Source organism: Giraffa tippelskirchi, chromosome 12 (genome assembly GCF_054371585.1).
Source record: "Giraffa tippelskirchi isolate mGirTip1 chromosome 12, T2T-mGirTip1v1.2.pri, whole genome shotgun sequence".
In the NCBI taxonomy this organism is placed as follows: domain Eukaryota; kingdom Metazoa; phylum Chordata; class Mammalia; order Artiodactyla; family Giraffidae; genus Giraffa; species Giraffa tippelskirchi.
The window spans coordinates 85197641-85210070 of NC_137286.1; the positions used below are offsets into that span (position 1 = coordinate 85197641).

At 43.3% G+C, this 12430-nt stretch overlaps 1 protein-coding gene and 1 long non-coding RNA gene across 9 annotated transcripts in view; one reads left to right on the forward strand and one right to left on the reverse strand.

Moving 5' to 3' along the window:
* ENOX1 (ecto-NOX disulfide-thiol exchanger 1) overlaps positions 1 to 12430 on the reverse strand; it is a 344181-nt gene that overhangs the window by 198292 nt on the left and 133459 nt on the right. Inside the window, exon 4 of one of the 8 annotated variants that reach the window (XM_081551083.1) lies at positions 2274 to 2338. The exons of 6 other annotated variants lie outside the window; for them this stretch is intronic. The gene's annotated coding sequence lies outside the window, so the exon portion shown is untranslated. Of the gene's footprint in view, positions 1 to 2273; positions 2339 to 9260; positions 9303 to 12430 lie in introns of those variants that run through there. One more of the 8 variants, XM_081551084.1, reaches the window with a different exon arrangement.
* LOC145530182 (uncharacterized) lies at positions 2996 to 10979 on the forward strand. The gene is made up of 2 exons (XR_014071516.1): positions 2996 to 6648; positions 8384 to 10979. It is a non-coding gene; the product is annotated as an uncharacterized LOC145530182 (long non-coding RNA).

Sequence of the window (12430 nt, forward strand, 5' to 3'; positions counted from 1 at the left end):
AGTCTTAAACAAAAGCAGGACATGTCTTTCCATAAGTTCCTGCCCCATTCGATTCCCCAGCAAATTTGTCTTTGCAGGTCACACTTGGCCACAGGAGAGAAGAGGTCCTTAGACATATCCCATTTAGTTGCCTTCCCCTTAATGCTTATTTCTTTTGAATACTTTCTTGTTCATTGGCTCCAGTTTTCAGGGCCATTGCCAAGTCTCCTGGCACACAGGGTGACCCCTACTTCCTTGTGTTGGGAGCTCATCAGTTCAGTTCAGCCACTCAGTCACATCTGACTCTTTGCAACCCCATGGACTGCAGCACACCAGGCTTCCCTGTCTATCACCAACTCTCGAAGCTTGCTCAAACTCATGTCCATCTTGTCGGGGATGCCATCCAGCCATCTCATCCTCTGTCGCCCCCTTCTCCTCCGCCTTCGATCTTTCCCAGCATCAGGGTCTTTTCCAATGAGTCAGCTCTTCGCATCAGGTGGCCAAAGTATTGGAGTTTCAGCTTCAGCGTCAGTCCTTCCAATGAATATTCAGGACTGATCTCCTTTAGGATGGACTGGTTGGATCTCCTTGCAGTCCAAGGGACTCTCAAGAGTCTTCTCCAACACCCTAGTTCAAAAGCATCAATTCTTCGGTGCTCAGTCTTCTTTATGGTTCAACTCTCACATCCATCATGACTAGTGGAAAAGCTATAGCTTTGACTAGACGGACCTTTGTTGGCAAAGTAATGTCTTTGCTTTTTAATATGTTGTCTAGGTTTGTCACAGCTTTTCTTCCAAGGAGCAAGCGGCTTTTAATTTTATGGCTGCAGTCACCACCTGCAGTGATTTTGGAGCCCAAGAAAATACAGTCTGCCACTGTTTCCACTTTTCCCCATCTATTTGCCATGAGGTGATGGGACCATCCTGAGTTCTCTTCCTGCTCTGTGGCCTCCTGGCACTCTCCTGCTTATTTCTGTATCTTGTCTGAGTGTTCTCCATGGCAAACTATTTACAGTGCATAGGACATCCATCCTACTCCAGTCTGACGAGATGTTCTTGAGCAGATGAAGTAACTTTAGGGTTTTCTGTTTTTTGGGGGGCCACATCACGTGGCATGTGGGATCTCCTAGTTCCTTGACCAGAGATCAAACCCGTGTCCCCTGAATTGGAAGTGTGGAGTCTTAACCACTGGACCACCAGGGAAATCCCTTTCTTATTTATTTCACTGGTACCTGCCCTTCCTCTCAGTTTCCCATTTGTAACCTCTTGTGGGCAAATATCCAGGGAAGGGCTTTTAGACAGTCCTACCCTTGAAGGGTTTTCTACGCCGTCTTCTTCCTCCCCGTGGCTATTTAGGCTCATGTTAGCTCTCATCGGGAGCGCCGTGAAAGCCTCTTTGTCTGCCCAGAAGCTTCTTTTCCCTTCCTCCCTCTTCTCCTGCCCTCTCCCACCCCTGCTCTCACCCTTCATCCCCTTCTCACCCTCCCTGGACCTGGGATCAGCCAGCGATGCTCACAGGAGGCCCACAAGAATAGACTCTAATTGGGGCCTCTAAATTACTTCTTTCAAACTTTTCACATCCCTATCTCATTAGCCGATGATTAATTTTCTCTCTGTACGATGTTAAGTGACTTCGTACAGCAGGACTGTTACATAATGATAGGGGGGAAAAGGACTGAATAGGCTCTTGGTGTTCTTGGCTTTGTCCTCACTGACAGGCTCATGGTGTGGGAGCAGAAAGCAGAGGCGAAACACTGTTGAACGTTGAGAAATATTTTTGACTATTCAGTCAAGCACGTAAGAAGCAATCTTTAATTTTTACCCATTTATTTGTCCATTTATCTGCCCATCTTTCCAAGGAGTGATGACACTCCACATGTATGTTGAAAGGCTAGAGAGTTTATGTCCACATATTTGTTTCTGGCGTTCAATGCCTCTTTGTTCTGTAGAGATGTTTCCTCCCCTTTGAAGTCAGGGTAATTGCCAGGCATGATATTGATATAAAGCCCGCTGTAGCCAGCTATCATGACAGCAGAGGTGGTATTTCATAGCCTCGGAACGTCTTTATAGAGATCTTACCTGTGAAACCTGCATCTTTCCAAGGCAATATACAGGACCTAACCTTTTCATTTTATCTATCAACCTTAGTTTCAGTTGCAAAGGCATCTGGGAGATAGGTAACATCTCATAAATTTAAACAGGAACAAAGGAAAGCGTATTCAATGTGTAGCTTCAAAGAAAACATTCACAGCATATTATTTTAAACAATTTATGTAGGTTTCAATTTAAACTTACTGTTTGAAGGGGCTGAAGGAACACATAGGTGGTCTCTTTCAATAAGATCAGCACAGGGCTGTGGACTTGGAGAGAAAATAGAGCCTATTTTAAAAGTAAACACTTCACACTCCTAAAGGAAACTTCAAATCGTGTGTTGTATTTAAATCACAGACTAATCTAATATTAATTTAATTTTTCCACTGTGAGGATATCACCTTAACTCTCGGGTCTAATACAGTCCCTGGCACCTGGTGTCACCCTCAAGAAATATTTGTGAAGTGAATGAAAGAAACTGCAAAACTCACAGAATTGACAGAGTTCATACTAAAGGGACAAGTCAAGGGAATGCATGGAGGTTAGAAGCATAGGGTCACAGCACAAATTCATGTAAGATTCTAGAGCAAATGATATCTGGTGTTCTTTATACTGATATTGAGCTTATTAACTGAACAGTGAGAGCGATGAGGGTTTCTGCTCGTCATCCTTTATAATATCATTGGAAAATGATGTGATTGTTACTCACATGTTACTGATAATGAGTCTGAGAGGCAGAGGGGCAAGGGGGTGCTCAAGACCACAGAAGACACTCACAGGACAGGCCTCAGCACTCGTCAGTGTAGCATTTAACTCGCCCTCCTGCCAGCTCTTGGCTGCAAAACACAGACCTGATCCCAGAGGCATGGGATGGAGAGGCAGGAGGGTGACACGGTATCATCTAAATTCATACAAAGTCAACTTGCTTGGGTGCACTTGAAAAATTCAGGACAGGAATGGGTACTGTTTTTTTTACTACAACTTACTTTCACACCAAAGGGAACTCTATAATCTAATGGCATAAGTAAGAGCCACTTTATCAAAGCAAGCATACAAAAGAGGTAGAAATAAAATCCAGATTCATCTACTGCTAACATTTTACATAAGGAACATAAGCCATATTTAATAGACACTATCTCTGATTTTATATTATGTTCAATTAAGGGAAAAATAAAGATGGGGGAAGATAAAGATGGAGGGGGTAAAAAAAGGAAATGTAGACTCTGGGTAGGAATGAGGAAATAAGGGGGAAAATAGAGTTGAAGATGGAAAGAAAAGAGAAATCAACCAGAAAGGCAGCAATGGATGAAGGATGGTCTGAGTCCTGAATTCAAGGGTGGGCCTGCCCTCCTGTCCAGCTAACTAGCCTATCTCCATCCTTCATTGGCAGAAAGAGGAATAAAAATGATACTTATCTTGATAGGGTGGTCGTGAGGCTTACGTAAAACACATAAAGGGCTTGGAAGAGTGCCTGGAATATAAGAAATGCTTGATACATCTTAGCTAATCATTCCGATGATGAGTATTACATATATTTGAGTGTGCAGAACAGGGGTCCCCAACCCCTGGGCCACAGACTGATACTAGTCCACGGCCTGTTAGGAACTGGGTTGCCCAGCAGGAGGTTGAGTGCTGAGCAGGCGAGCCAAGCTTCATCTGTATTTACAGCCACTCCCCATTGCTCACATCTCCTCCTGAGCTCTGGCTCCCATCAGATCAGCAGTGGCATTAGATTCTCATAGGAGTGTGAACCCTACTGTGAACTGTGCATGCGAGGGATCCAGGCTGCATTCTCTTCATGAAAATCTAATGCCTGATGGTCCAATTCTGCTTTGTGGTGAGCTGTATAGTTATTTCATTATATATCACAATGTAATAATCAGAGAAATAAAGAACACAATAAATGTAACGCGCTTGAATCATCCTAAACCGTCCCCCTCTCCCTGGTCTGTGGAAAAATCATCTTCCACGAAACTGGTCCCTGGTGTCGAAATGGTTGAGGACCGCAGGTGTGGAGAACGCGTGTGTGTGTTACACTGTGTACATGGTACAATATCGCCCGGGTGTCCTTCCTTTACAAAAAAAAAGGCATCCTGCAGTCTTCTGTTGCTAAGTTAATGTTCTCTTATCTGTCTGAGTTCCAAGAAGCAATTCTTTAGGTGGAAATCAGGAGGTTCTTTTCTAGGTAAACAACTGAGGGAGTAGGGCTGTACAGTTTCCCACAGGAGACATTTCTCTGTAAGTTTAGTACCAGGGAAAAACTCCTCTCTGCCCTCGAGGACCCAAGATATTTTTCTGTACTTGGAAATGAGAATTACAGAATTCAGAGCTGTTTGCACTTAAGCTTTTTCTGCAGGAATATTAGGTGCTATATCCAAACACACCACTGTGCTATTCATACATCTGGCATGTCTGCTTTCTCCCTAAATTTAGTTTTTCCCTTTGTAATCCTGTTTTATTAACTTAAATGGACATGTCTATGTTATTAAGTTTCTTTATACACACACACATGCATGCACGTGTGCACACACACACAGTCTTTAAATAAATTAAAACTGAGCAGTGCCAGACTTTAAAAATACTTTGTTACATCTGATGCTCTGGCCAGATTTAATCATTTACATGCTAATGTGAATTTTAATTTAGAAAATGCCAAACCATACTCTCTGATAGCCTGTCATTTCTAGCGATGTCCCGAGAAATCTCAGTGGCTGACTTTTTCAGAGAAGTAAATGAAGGTGGAATAATTTTGCTAAGAAATTGCCATTTGAAACAAATTCAGCCTTTTGGGCTGAATGTGGTCTTAGACTTCGAGGAACATTGCTGAACAATATGTGTTAGTCAAGTCTTCCTCCACGGGGTCAATCCCTCAATGTGAAAAACTCAGAGAACTCATTCCCTGCGTGAAAAAATAGATTGTAAATATATATATTTTTTTCCTGGAGAGTTTAGGGTGAGGAGCAGAGACTCTAGCCCATAGATCTTCATTTGAAATTACTTTCTGTCCGGTGGTAAATCCGCAGAATGTTTTTGTTCTTCATTTGGGGGCCCACGTCTCCTGCCTCATGCTCATTCCCAGAGGCCTCTTGTTTTGAACTATCACTAAGCCTGAACTATCACTATGCAACACTATCTTTTCAACGTCCTTTCTCCATCGTTTAATGAGCTAGTCCTCATTACATCTCTCCGAGATCGCTCCCCCTTTAAACATGAGTGAAGAGGCTGGGCTTTGGGAGACTAAAGACATTTGCCCACAGCATCCCTGGACTCGGAGGAGAGGCAGACGGTGGGCCGATCCCTCCTCGCTGGGGCGAGGGTCTATTCGCCTGTAGGCTTCCAGAAAACCCAGGGCACAGGAGGAGAGCCGGGATGCTCGACATGCCGGGCTCAGCCCCATGTCCACCCCAGGCTCCTCACTGCAGACCTGAGGCGCCCGCCTGCCCTGCCTAGTTCCCACTGTCACCGCGGATGCCAGAGGTCATGATGGACATTTATGTGCCAGCCATTTACAAACCCGAAAGCAACATCCACATGTAAATTATAGTTAGGATTTTTCCACTTCAGAGGCCTCTGGGGCTCCACAATGGTGCTACGTGCTTCTCCTGTGCAGAAAGAGAATTCAATATATTATTTTGTATATTATTGTGCTTTAAAGAGCAGACAGGAGCACGGCAGGAAGGAGGAGAGGGAGGGAGCATGATATGTGTGTGTGTGTGTGTGTGTGTGGTATATCCTTTTTCTTCTCACTATAACCCATGGTGCCAACACAACCACACCATTCTCCACGTTAGGGCCACCACCAAGTTTTACAGCTGGAAACACTGAGGAGCTGAGCAATCTACTGTCCTGGGTCCCTCTGAGATCTCTGCTCATTCATTATCTCCAAGGTTGCTAAGTCATGTGCTAGTGGCTGGGGGGAGCAGAGGTGAGCCAGGGCCCCAGCTCTGAGGTGCTCAGTACACTGTGACACAGACTCATGGGCTCGTAGCCGCATAAGAAAGTGGCAGCAAAATTCGGGAGGGCTACACAGCATCCGTGCCATCCCCTTGAAAAGAGCCGGTCCACACTCTGAAGGACAAGGAGCCTTCTCACTGCAAGTGCCGGCCTAGCTGAGCCACTGCATCCCGGAGCCTGAGCGCAGAGGTCTTCTGTAAACACATTCCCAAGTCAGACAGCAGCTGCCCCTCGGGGCTGGGGCCACACTTTCAACAGTGATCATTTTTACCACATTTATCAAATGGCTCTTTGAGGGCAGAGGACTGTCTGGTGTTTTGTTTCTGTATCTGTGTTACTATATATCTTTCTCTTCTTCTTAGTTCTGGGGACATTCGGGATCAACAGGCCTCCGTTAGGCTGTTTATATCATAAGCATCCCTGGACTGGAGGAGGGAGGTACAGACCTGTCAGGGACAGAGTCTGAGGCTCCGCTAACCTACACCTGCTGGTTGAAACCGGATGGGAATTTCCACCTGCCAGAAAAGCCAGAGTAGAAACGCTAGCTCGGGCATTCAGACCCTTATTCAATTATGGTGTTTGTCTTTTGACAGTAACAAAAATAGATCGTAACACTTTTGTTGTTGTTGTTGTTGTTGTTGTTTTTTTTTTTTTAAGTGAGTGATTTTTTTTTTTTTTATTTTTTTTTTTATAAATTTATTTATTTTACTTGGGGGCTAATTACTTTACAATATTGTAATAGTTTTTGCCATACATTGACAAGAATCAGCCATGGGTTTACATGTGTTCCCCTTCCCGAACCCCCCACCCACCTCCCTCCCCCTCCCATCCCTCTGGATCATCCCACTGCCCCGGCCCCGAGCCCTTGTCACATGCATCGAACATGGAATGGTGCTCTGTTTCACATATGACAATACACATGTCTCAATGCCATTCTCCCAGAACGTCCCACCCTCACCTTCTCCCTCAGAGTCCATAAAATTGTTCCATGCATCTGTGTCTCTCATTCTGTCCCGCATATAGGGTTATCGTTACCATCTTTCAGATTCCATATATATGCATTAGTATACTGTATTGTTGTTTTTCTTTCTGGCTTACTTCACTCTGTATAATGGGCTCCAGTTTCATCCATCTCAGTAGAACCGGTTCAAATGTATTTTTTTTAATGGCTGAGTAATATTCCATTGTGTATATGTACCACAGCTTCCTTATCCATTCATCTGCTGATGGACATCTAGGTTGCTTCCATGTCCTGGCTATTGTAAACAGTGCTGCGATGAACATTGGGGTACACGCGTCTCTTTCAATTCTGGTTTCCTCGGTGTATATGCCCAGCAGTGGGATTGCTGGGTCATATGGCAGTTCTATTCCCAGTTTTTTAAGGAATCTCCACACTGTTCTCCATAGTGGCTGTACTAGTTTGCATTCCCACCAACAGTGTAAGAGGGTTCCCTTTTCTCCACACCCTCTCCAGCATTTATTGCTTGTAGACTTTTGGATAGCAGCCATTCTGACTGGTGTGAAATGATACCTCATTGTGGTTTTGATTTGCATTTCTCTAATAATGAGTGATGTTGAGCATCTTTTCATGTGTTTGTTAGCCATCTGTATGTCTTCTTTGGAGAAATGTCTGTTTAGTTCTTTGGCCCATTTTTTGATTGGGTCATTTATTTTTCGGGAATTCAGCTGCAGAAGTTGCTTGTATATTTTTGAGATTAATTGTTTGTCTGTTGCTTCATTTGCTATTATTTTCTCCCATTCTGAAGGCTGTCTTTTCACCTTGTTTATAGTTTCCTTTGTTGTGCAAAAGCTTTATTCACAGAACTAGAACAAATCATCTCACAATTTGTATGGAAATATAAGAAACCTCGAATAGCCAAAGCAATCTTGAGGAAGAAGAATGGAACTGGAGGAATCAACCTGCCTGACTTCAGACTCTACTACAAAGCCACAGTCATCAAGACAGTATGGTACTGGCACAAAGATAGAAATATAGATCAATGGAACAAAATAGAAAGCCCAGAGATAAACCCACGCACATATGGACACCTTATCTTCGACAAAGGAGGCAAGAATATACAATGGAGAAAAGACAACCTCTTTAACAAGTGGTGCTGGGAAAACTGGTCAACCACTTGTAAAAGAATGAAACTAGAACACTTCCTAACACCGTACACAAAAATAAACTCAAAATGGATTAAAGATCTAAACGTAAGACCAGAAACAATAAAACTCCTAGAGGAAAACATAGGCAAAACACTCTCCGACATAAATCACAGCAGGATCCTCCATGACCCACCTCCCAGAATATTGGAAATAAAAGCAAAAATAAACAAATGGGACCTAATTAAAATTAAAAGCTGTTGTTGTTGTTTTAAACACAAGGTAATTCAGTCAAAATGGTCTGAAGCCTTGATCACAGGTATTTTTCTTTCTTCCATCACACAGTGATGGGACAGAGGTGTGAGGGAAAGGAATAATTTCTGCATAAGGTGACTGTTGCACAAACAGAGCTAAGTTAAGCTAAAATCACAGAGTGAACTGGGAGGATGTATCAAGTGTGAATCATGAGGTTTGATTCTGGGACCTTAACTTGGGGCTTCCCAGGTGGCTCAGTGGGAAAGAATCCACCTGTCCGTGCAGGAGATGTGGGTTTGTTTGGTCCTGAGTTTGAGAAGATTTCCTGGAGAAGGAAAGGGCAACCTACTCCAGTATTCTTGCCTGGGAAATCCCATGGACAGAGGAGCCTGGCAGGTTATAGTCCACGGGCTTGCAAGAGTTGGACAGGATTTAGTGACTAAACAACAGCAACAACCCTTACTCGATGGATTGAGCAGAGAACTCTGTGACACACTTATTTAATACCATCAGCACCAAGCACTTGTGCACAAAGCTTGTGTTGGGTGCTGGGGACACACAAAGGTTGAAAACAAGGGTTTGGGCTTCATGGTTCCAACGGGACAGAAATTTCCAGGGAGAATAAAAGTGACAAACACAAAGGGCCTTCATCTGTTGAAAAGCATCTCAAAATGAAATGAAAGGGCTGACAGGACAGATGACGTTACCTGATTCACTGACAGCGGATGGTGAAAAAAAGAGCCACGTATGTGAGCGGGAAACCCCAAACCCTGAGAATAATGCCAGAGAAACCTAGTCCCACAAGGTGTCCCTCACACTATTCTTCTTGGCTCCCATCTGTCAAGGGGCTCTGCTAGGATGGCTCTGAAATGTTATCACCTTAAGAAGCAGAGAAGGATGCGTTGAGAAGATGCAGGTCAGACTCCTGCCAAGCTTTCAGAACTGAATTCAGGTACCTCTCCCCTTGCGTTATCCTTCAACACCTGGCTGAGCCTGGACCTTCTAACACTGACCTGTCCTGTGGCTATGGACACCAGCTCCCCCACGGACTGATTTTATACCAGCCTGACTGGGAGGTTTTCTGAGTTACGGTGATCACTACCCAGTTTTCCGCTTCTTCACCATCTCCTTCATGCTTTCTCCCTCCACAAAGAGCTCCTGGGTATAATCCCCTCTTTCTTTTTGGATGAAATGCCCTCTGAGTTGTGGCTGGCCTTGAAGAACACATGTGGACCACAGAGGAAGGTTTGGTTAGGGTCTGGAAGGGTATTCACTTTTACTGAGTACCCCAGGGGCCCAGCAAGATGCTAGGGACCTTGGCAACCTTTATCCAAGCTGCAGAGATTAACCTTCACTACAGCAGTGCATGGGAAATCAAGGATGGGAAGAAATTTAAGTCAGGTAGTCACTTAGCAATGGCTGAGTCAGAAGGCAAAGCCAGGTCAATCTTACTGCAAAACTCCTTTTGTGACTTCAGGACTGTCAATGACAAGCCCCTGAACTGGATGGATTATGGGGTTTCATCACTACACAGGACTGACCTTTAGCTGGTAAACACCAGGATGGCCATATCACCATTTCAGGCCAGCATCTGTTGTTTGGTCAGTGCCCAAGACCTAACAGTTGTTAAACATTTGAGTAGCACTGTTGCCCTTATCCAGATGAAAAATGTGGCAAATGTTTAAACTTCTGCTTCTGGCAAGATGACAGTAACAGAGATTGAAAATGCTCTCCTACCTGAAACAACGAAAAAGCCAGATAAAATAGATGAAACGTGGTTTTCAGATAATGGACATCAGGCAGTATAAGACAATGATTCCTAAGAAAAAGGGAAATAAACAAGGCGAGCCACGTGACTCCCAAGGTACTTCTAAGAGAGGGTTTTCAGGACGCAGCCCAGGGAGGAGGAGCCCTGCAGCTTCCTCGAGTGAAGATACAACAGGCAGTCTGGGGAGGTCAAGTCCATCAGAGCTTGCAGGGCAGAGTGCTGGAGAAAAGAACTATGGACACATGTGTGTGTACACACGCACACCCACAAACACACAGCTCAGAGACTTAAGAGGACCTACTGCAAGACTTGCGCTGATGACTGGTGATAAATGCATGTAAGGACACTATTCAAGGCTGAGAGAAGAGCCACTGAAAAGGCCTGGAGGAAATAATCCACAGTGATCACAAAGGCTGGGGAGGGTTTGTGCCCTCATCAGCTGCAGTACAAAAGTCTCACAAATCACAAGGTATTGGGCAGAATACGCTGAATGGTATGGCCTCATTGGTAGGGCAACATTAACCCTAGATTAATAAAGCTTCAAGTACAAGTCGCTCAGTCGTGTCCAACTCTTTGCAACCGCATGGACTATACAGTCTAAACCAGAATTCTCTAAACCAGAATACTGGAGTGGGTAGCCTTTCTTTTCTCCAGGGCATCATCCCAGCCCAAGGATTGAACCCAGGTCTTCCACATTGCAGGCGGATTCTTGACCAGCTGAGCCAGCTTCAAAGCAAGACTTAAAAGGTTGAGACTATTTCCAATTAACTTAAATGTCTCCTGGAATAAACCTCAAGGATATTTAGAGGAATAAAAAAATATCCAACACCTAATAAGGTGAAATTCATGTTTGGCAACCAAGGAAAAAGTACTGCAACATGTGATAGATTAACACAAATCTGTGAATATGTTATTTTACATGGTTAAGGGGTATTAAGGCTGCAGATGGCATGAAAGTTGCAAAACAGCTGACCTTAAGAGATATGACCCTGGATGATTTAGGGGACCCAATATAATCATAAGGGTCCTTAAATGGGGAAGACGGAGGCAGAAGAGAAAGTTAAAATGATTTGATGTGAGAAGGATTCAACCCACCATTACAGGCTTTGAAGATGGACGGGGGCCATAAGCCAAGGAATGCAGGCCACACTGAGAAGCTGGAAAAGGCACAGAAGCAGTTTCTCCTCTGGAGCCTCCAGAAAGGAATGCAGAGTTGATGACATGTTGATTTGAGCCTAACAAGGCCTTCTAACCTATAGAAATGCAGGTTGATAGACTGTGTTGTTTTAAGCTGCTAAGTCTGTGATAACTAGTTACAGCAAAAGAAAGAAATACACCAGGCATATAAAGAAGAAAATGTGACCTACGCTAGAGAGAAACACACATCAGTAGAAACAATAACATAAATAATAGGTGACACCATCAGCAGATGAGAATATTAAAACGGTTACAACTGTGCTCCATGTGTTCAAGGAGATGGAATAAAGAAGACCGAACACATTATATAGACATGGAAGATTAAAAAAATAAAAGTTGAAGTTAATTAAAAGTAAATTCAATTGAACTTCTAGAGGTGATAACTATAATGCATGACAAGAAAATACAATGCATAAAATTAATAGCAGATAAAAAATTAAATTACAAATAATGAATTTGCAGACAATAGTAATACGAAGCACCTAAAAATGAAACACAGGGGAAAAAACATGAAAAATATAAACAGAACATAAGAAGAGCTGTGGGACAATGACAAACAGCCTAATATACTTGTAATTACTTTCTCTGAAAGAAGGTAATTGAGCCAGAAAAATATCTGATGGCTGAAGATTATCCAAATTTGTTAAAAACCATAAACTCAGAAATCCAAGAAGCTAAGAATGCATGGTACAAAAACATAAAGAAAAGTATGTCAAGACACATCATAATCAAGTTATTTAAAATCAGTGATAAAGACAAATTATTAAAGCCATCCAGAGAAAAACAGATATGTTATATACAGAGGAATAAAGATAACAAGAACAGATTTCTTATTGAAAAAAAATGCAAGCACCATTCCATGTTCGATGCATGTGACAAGGGCTCGGGGCCGGGGCAGTGGGATGATCCAGAGGGATGGGAGGGGGAGGGAGGTGGGTGGGGGGTTCGGGAAGGGGAACACATGTAAACCCATGGCTGATTCTTGTCAATGTATGGCAAAAACTATTACAATATTGTAAAGTAATTAGCCCCCAAGTAAAATAAATAAATTTATAAAAAAAAAATAAAAAAAAAAAAAAATGCA